At 43.0% G+C, this 7887-nt stretch overlaps 1 long non-coding RNA gene across 1 annotated transcript; it reads left to right on the forward strand.

The window, feature by feature from the left end:
* Nucleotides 1-53: 53 nt before the first annotated feature.
* LOC150063603 (uncharacterized) lies at nt 54-3660 on the forward strand. The gene is made up of 2 exons (XR_016535562.1): nt 54-168; nt 2673-3660. It is a non-coding gene; the product is annotated as an uncharacterized LOC150063603 (long non-coding RNA).
* The last annotated feature ends 4227 nt before the right edge of the window (nt 3661-7887 follow it).

Below are 7887 nucleotides of genomic sequence, written 5' to 3' on the forward strand. Positions count from 1 at the left end.
CCGGCGGTGCGGGGGTCGGCGGGGATGCTGCTCCCGCCAGGTCCTAGAGGCCCGGAATTCCTCCCGGAGCGGTTTATCCTGGTCCCACGTGGCGGCGGAGCAGTTGCTGTGCCCGTGGAAGCGCTGGCAATAACGGGCAGCCCGTCCATCCATCCCCTGGAAAGGAGGGTGGGTTTCATTTAAGTACCCAGGTGCATATGTTTGTCTGTTAGTCCAGTATGATGCCTGGTGGGGGGGGGGGGGGTGGAAATCTGAGCAATCTCATAAACGAAGGGGCAAATGGGGGCAAATCGTGTGATCGCTTCACAAACGTCTTTCCCCAAAGGCAGGTCGTGTGCACGTCTGCACACTCTACAGGTTTCTTTCTTCACGCACCGGCCAGGCGCTTGCAGTCCGTGAGTGCACCCACCATTGTTGCCATCCGAAAGCCAGCAAGTTGTGAAGTTTGATCCAGATACAGATCTTAGAGAAAGCAGTTATTTTCAGAATCTGTAGGACGGATTTCCTACTACTCAAGTGGCAATATTCACTACAGTAACTTAGCCAACTTCTCTAGAAGACCTGGGAAATAGGCAGAAATTCAGATTTAAAAGTGGCAGCTCTGTGGGGCCGGGAGTTTGGCCTAGTGGTAAAGTGCTTGTCTTAGCATGCACAACGCTCTGGGTTCGATTCCTGGCACCGCATATATTGAAAAAAGCCGGATGTGGTGCTGTGGCTCAAGTGATAGAGCGCTGGCCTTGAGAAAGCCCAAGGACAGTGCTCAGGTCCTGAGTTCAAGCCCAGGACTGGCAAAAAAAAAAAAAGTAGCTTCAAATATTCCAAATTAGGAGACACTAAGTGATAAATTGATCAGCTCTACTGAGCAGGTAGAAAGACATGTTTCCAGCCCCTTCAAATAATCAAAGGAAAGTTGTTCCAAGAAGCCTGGAGACAATTTGGTATATTTCCAACAACTTAGCTCCATGATGCTCAGCTTCACCTCCAACCTACTCTTTCTGCACCATCACCCTCCAATCTTTCTGGGAGTTATGCAAGATTGGTAAATGCAATCTGTCAGGAATTGCGTGACTGTAAATGTTATTCTGGTGATTTTCCATTTGGTGCTTCCTTTATTTTTGGTTGGTCATGAGGCTTGTCTTCTTTAAAAAGTGTCCCCCTCTGGGGAAAAGTTTACACAGGACAGACTAGCCCAGATACTTTTCCATTTGGCTTTTGTAAAAAACAACAACAACAACAAAAAAAAAACTTATCAGTAGAGGGAATTTTTAAAGCTATTTGACACTAACTACTAAAACCTGAATTTGAGCCTAAGGCAGGGAAGTTAGTTTTGTGAAGAATAGCAGATAGCTCCTGACTCTTCCTCACAGACATACTTTTCTTTTCCAGCTGAACACTCTGGGTTGAGTCTCAGGGGCTAATGCTTGAAGGTGGTAGTATTAAGTCAGCTCTAGAAAGACTGGAATGGAATAACTGAGATGGCAGAACACTAAAAATCACTGTGTACTTTAAAAGGATAGATTCAATTACACTGAAACATTATACTGCAAAGTACACTGCAAATATTATACATAGCAAACAGCAACATATAGCTATAAACAGCTATAAACAAACAAACCAAAGTCCCTGCTACTCACTCAACCCAGACTGAAGCTGATTAGGTGGACAGGAGGCTCAGTTTCACATTATCACTCAAGACCAGTTTATGGAGGTTCCAACTCAAACCAGGATTTTCAGGATTTGTCCCAGAGTTAATACACAACACCAAAGGATCCACAATGAGCAATCAACTGCTCAAGTCTAGATGGGGCCCCCATTACTGTCACCTACGGCCAGACCTTGCCTATCTGGCAGGGAGATGAGAAATACTTTTATGTGTGCTAGAAAGCAAAGGCAGGAAATACTGGAAGTCTCTTCCCCAGTGATAAACAAGGACCTTATATCCTCCTTACGTTTCAAGGCCTGTATTAAGCACTTTGTGTACATGATATGACGGTGCTGCTGTTAATCGTATTCTTAGAACAGTGGTGTAGCTTATATCTGTTGAGCTTAGGATGTGCCTGGCACAGTTTCCATAAGTGTTATGTGTGGACATAATGTGGACATTTTTTATAAACCACCCACTTCAGTGGGTATTGTTACTAATTCATTTTACATACAGAGAAACAGAGATGTAGAGAAATGAAAACAGTCACCAATGTCTGACATAAAGTAACATGCTTACGATTTAAACCTAACCAATTTGACTATAGCAGACAAACTCTTAGTCACGATATCAGTGGCTTTCCATGAGTCACAGTAAGAGTTAGGTTATTCCATGCATAGGACATATTAAGTGCATGTACAGGACAACTTAGAGTTACCTGGTAGTCTTCATGATATGTGGCATAATTTTGTTTTCATATTTTTCTTTTCTAAAAAAAGAATGTTGCAGTTTACTGATGAACCTGAGTTGTAGTTTATTGATGAACCTTTGGTAAGTGATTTCATAATTCATGAATAAGTTGCATATAAACTTTGTCTTTCTTCATTCCTTGCCTCTATTCCTAATCTCAGACATTAGGAAAGCTATGACAATCATTCACCAGGGAATTGGTGTCTCTCCTGGGAAGACCTGCCAGGTAAATTTTCCTATCATGTCTACAAATGTGTCTCCCTCTGCTTATGCATCCTAGTTTTGTCAGAAGGACATCTGAGATTGAACTTTGCAGAGAACAGAGCAGAAGACAGACAGCAAAGAGGTGAAAGAGGAAGAGGAAGAGAGCCACATGGAGCCTGCAGGGTCTCAGCCCGTGTGGGGAGTGAGATGTCCATCAAAGAAAAAGGGAACCAGGGAGCTGGGAGGGTAAGCATATTTTTCATATTCATGAGAGGAGGTAAAGACCACTGGGCTGTTGTCAGTATCAATCTGAGAACCAGCAAACACGTTTTGTTACTTTGGGTATGGCTATTTCGGTGGAAAACATGCTGTCTTCCTTTGGTTTGCAATCTCAGAGACTTTATTATACATTGTCACTTTTATCTTCCAACCTCCCACAGAGACACTACTCCTCCTGTTTGCTTTGCTTTTCCCGCTGACCAAACTGTGAGGTTTGATAAGATTCATTTGTCCATGCCTAAGAAATCATCCAAACGACCTTGTTTCAAGTGTTACAATTTTATTCACCACAGACTTTTTGCATCAAAATTTGGATTTTTTAAAATTGTATTACAATATTGTTTATTTTGACTATTGGCATTTGACAATTATTTTTGTTGACCTCAAACTCTGTCTTCCTACCTCAACCACCTGAGTGCTGGATTATAGGCATTTCATACCCAAGTTTGATTCCTGAGATTTTTGGTGTCTCCTCAATGCCTTAAATTTTACTCTGGGGCACAGGCTTCACTTGTTTTGTCTTGCCAAAGATAAGCAAACGTAACTAACGAGAGTCAACATATAGCAGCAAGGTCATTTCCCACATTCATGACTGGCCTGTTTCTAACTGCACATCTGAGAAGATCTGCCTCATTCCCAGCTCCTGAAGAAGTAACCAACTTCCTTCTCCTCTGGTTACAAAAGTCCAAGAGAAAGTGGAAGATCAAGAGAGTAAATCCATTAGCAGACCAGCTCTCTGCCAGCAAATGGATCTTGTATTAGTAAATTTCACACTTCAAGTGAGAGATGTGCATTGATTTAATCCTGCAGCAAATTCATTTATTTAACCAGCTACTATTTACTCTTTTTATATGAACAGGAACTCTTCTAGATCTTGAAATGACAGAGACAAACAGGAAAATGTCTATGGTCATGTGTACTCTCTTCCTTTCTAGTGGGAGATACAGATGACAAAGCATATTTAAAAACAAGCAAGGGGAAGTCCAGATGGCTAGCTTTGAGAGGATGACCTCAGAGAGAAATCTGCAGGTAGAGGAAGATGAGCCATCTGCATTCCTAAAGGGGGTACATTCCAGAGCAAGAGAAGCTCAAAAGACCCGGGACTTGGAGTGAGTCTAACTGAAAGGGAGAGAAAGTGGGGAGGGGAGCAGGGAAAGACAAGGCAGCCTATCTGGGTAATGTATCCGTTGGAGTGCTATAGGAATGCAAGTGGAATGAAAACATGAGAGTCAGGCACAGGGGAAAACTATGCTCATCTTGATTTTTTTTTTTTTTGCCAGTCCTGGGCTTGAACTCAGGGCCTAGGTGCTCTCCTTGAGCTTTCTCAAGGCTAGTGCTCTATCACTTGAGCCACAGCATCACTTTTGGATTTTTCTGTGTATGTGGTACCAAGAATTGAACCCAGGGCTTCGTGCATGCAAGGCAAGTACTCTACCACTAGGCCACTCTCCCGGCCTCCACCTGGATTTTAAGCTGTATTTTGCACTGAAAATGGCAAGCTTCCAACAGGTGAAGCAGGTAAGTATCACAACGAGACTCTGATGGAAAGTCATTCTGGCTTCTGGGTGTAGACGAGTCTCAGGTACAAGAAAGGAAGCAGAGAGGCCAATGAGTGGTCTGCTACAAAAATCGCCCTTTTCAGCTTCTTTAAAAGAGGAGCAGGCAGAGAGAGAGAGAAGTCAGGCTGACATGCAGACTCAGTCAGGCCTACTGAGCTGGCCTACTGAGCTGGCTTGAGATCTCTGTTGCTATGATGGCCCTGTTATGACTCCCCTCTCCCTCAGTTGACCAGGGATTTATCCAGCTATGAAATTGATCAGGTAGACAGTGGATGTGGGACACCGTGGAATGCCTATGACATTGCACAAGGTAGCTCACCCAATGTCAAAGCTGTGCCAATGGAATTCTCAGAAAATGCGTGACAAGTCATTCACTGAGAGATATGAATTACAGCCACAATGCTTGGCTGGTCTCAGGGCCATAAGTGGAACTCAGCATTCCCTTTGTTGTCACTATCCTTGAAGCCCCTCCCTGGGTGACGCCAGAGGGTTTAGAGGACTTCTCTGGTGTTGCAATCTAATCCATATTGATAATGACATGTGCCTCATTCCAAGGCTGGTGAATGTGTCCACTCACAGTTATAACACAGGAATAATATCCACATCCCTCTGGCCAACCAAGGTCAATCCCTTCCAGCAGAGTGGGGACTCCCTGCCTCGCTCGCTGCTACTTTGGCATGAAGATCCACACTCACCCAGGCAGTTGTCTGAGCTTATAATTTAATAGCACTTCCTGTGTGCATTTACCCTTTGGGAAATCAAATGTCTAAACCTTCAGATTGCAGAGGAGCAAGAATGGGGAGACCCAGGTCCCCAAGGCTCTTGCTGGGCACAGAGATGCCCCCACTGCTTCTACCCTGGCCACTGGTCTCTACAAAAGATCCAGCACCATAAAAAAAAAAGTCTTTGCTTCAGGGGCCGGGAGTTTGGCCTAGTGGTAGAGTGCTTGCCTAGCATGCATGAAGACCCGGGTTCGATTCCTTGGTACCACATACTTAGAAAAAGCCGGACATGGTGCTGAGGCTCAAGTGGTAGAGCTCTAGCCTTGAGAAAAATCCAAGGACAGTGCTCAGCCCCTGAGCTTAAGTCCAGGACTGGCAAAAAAAAAAAAAAGTCTTTGCTTCAAAATATATAGCCCATATTTGTGGTGTCCTTATTTGTAAATACTGCCTCTGACATACTTCTAGCGTACTAGCATACTGATATACCTCAGAAGTCCTGGATAGTGAGGCAGTAAGGCTGTTATAAGGTGGTAATACAGAGAAACCACATTATGAGAGGTTAAATCTTGGAGTCTTTTTTTTTTTTTCTAAAAGACCAGCGACTGCATGGGGGATTCCTGTCTCAAAGACGAGCAGACAGCAAATACACTTAACACAATTAGGAAATAGGCCAGAGAGGAAAGAGCAAAATCAATAAGCCAATATAGCTCCAATGGAGAGCTGAATTAGGATACGATGGTTTCCAGAGAGACAGGTCACAGGACGTGAACACAGAGACGTGGCGTGGCAGAATGGCATCTATGTTCATCTGGGCCGGAATAGGGTCAGGATAGGGGTCAGGGTCACAGGAAACTCCCATTCCCAGGCACTGACAGGTTTAGTAGCCTATCACCCAAGTTCCCACTCCTCTCTGTCTCCAGGGATTCAGGCACACCCCTTACCTGGGAGGCATTGGCCTCACTTTCTCCATTATGAAGACATGTCAGAACCTACCATTAACCATGTGGCTGGCCAAGGTGACACTGGCCAGACCTGATCTCTTTAAGGCAACTCCTGATTCTCATGGTTCACATTTCTCACTTATTTGTAAATGGAGTTCCTGCTCCATGATTCATACTCTCTGAAAGGCCTCTGTCATTGTGCTGTATGAGGAATGGCTGGGAGGGGGACAAAAGTTGTATCTGTAGGTTATTCTATAGATTCTTTATGCAATAAAGGACAAGAATTAATGCTTTTTGGTTGGTATGTGGGATCTCATAGGGATTACTGGTCTTAGTGATGCAATAGTTACATCTTGAATAGTATTTCCTGTTGCTGGCCCAGGTATAGCCTCTACCTCTGCCCTCATGCTCCTCTGCCCTTGTACCCAGCATACCAGTATTGACTAGGGGTAAGATGATAGAGCTTGCTGATGTATGGGAACACAGAGCATCTATGATAGATCACCTATCATAGATATTTGACATGAAGCAGACTTTTTTCTCTTAAATCAGGATTTATATTTATTGGCCCCATAAGAAGACAGCTTCAGATCCTGGTCAGCCTAGGGAATCTATCGGGAGTGTTTATATTAATGAAGTTTATAAACTTCCACTTGTGGCCAATAAGCTCCCCTTTCTTTGACTTTTCACCTAAAGACGTTATTGTTCATTGTTGAAAATGCTACATAAGCCCAAATTCCAAGCTCCTGTGCCTAATCTTTCACTCAGATTTTCCTCATATTGAAGCATCATTTAATGAGTTAAATAGAACAAAGGATTACAGATTTTCTGGAGACAGAGGTGGAGTTATCTCAGTCCCACATTTCATTCTAAATTTCAAGGACTCTGCAAAAATTAAAGAAATACATAAAAGAGCTCTTGTTCATGGTTGTGAGAAGTTTTTGTTACAGCAGATGCCCAAGAAACTCACTGACTCTGCAGAGCCATTTTGGACACACAAGATTGGATAAGAGGAACCTTTTTTTTTGAGGTTGGGGGCGGAAATAAAGGAAAAAATCATTGTCAAAACAATCCAACAAACTTGGATATCTAGGAGAGAAAGTCAGACAGCATTATAAATACTACTTGTGTTATTTTTGTGAAGGACATCCATATCTGGTGCATAAAAATAATCATTGCATGTACAAATCTGGAGGATATAGTGAATGAGGATTCATCCAGAGAAGAGTTCAAGGTCTTTCTTCTTTGAGATTCTCAGAAGGCTTTCTGACCCCAAAGATGTTAAAATTATCAGAAAACCAAAAAATACCATAACTGAATGACCTATAAACCACAGAAATTTACTTCTGAGTTCTAGAGATTGGGAAAAATCAAGGTACCTGCAGTTTTGATGTCTGGTGTGAGCTTGCTTCTGCCCAGGGAACTGTCTGCTCCCGGAACTTTACATGTAAAGGAGCAAAGAACCCCTCTGGGGACCATTTTGGAAAGACATTGATTTTACTCACTGGGGCAGAAGTCTCATAAAGTAATTATCTTCAAAAAGCTCTAATTCCTAATATCATCATCTTGGGGGTTACAATTTCATGAATTGGAGGGGGCATAAACATTGTATTATAACAAAAATGATCTCAAAGAGAGCAAGCCTTGTAGAACGGCTTAGACAAAAGATTTACTCAAATCATAAGCTGAGTTGGTGCCCTCAGTCCACGAAAGTCATATTTCTTTTTTCTATTGTCAGGATAATGTACATTCATCAGGTAGTAGGTGCACATTGATACCCCTTCTCATGT

This window comes from Megascapheus bottae, chromosome 5 (assembly GCF_031878675.1).
Source record: "Megascapheus bottae isolate mThoBot1 chromosome 5, mThoBot2.hap1, whole genome shotgun sequence".
Classification (NCBI taxonomy): domain Eukaryota; kingdom Metazoa; phylum Chordata; class Mammalia; order Rodentia; family Geomyidae; genus Megascapheus; species Megascapheus bottae.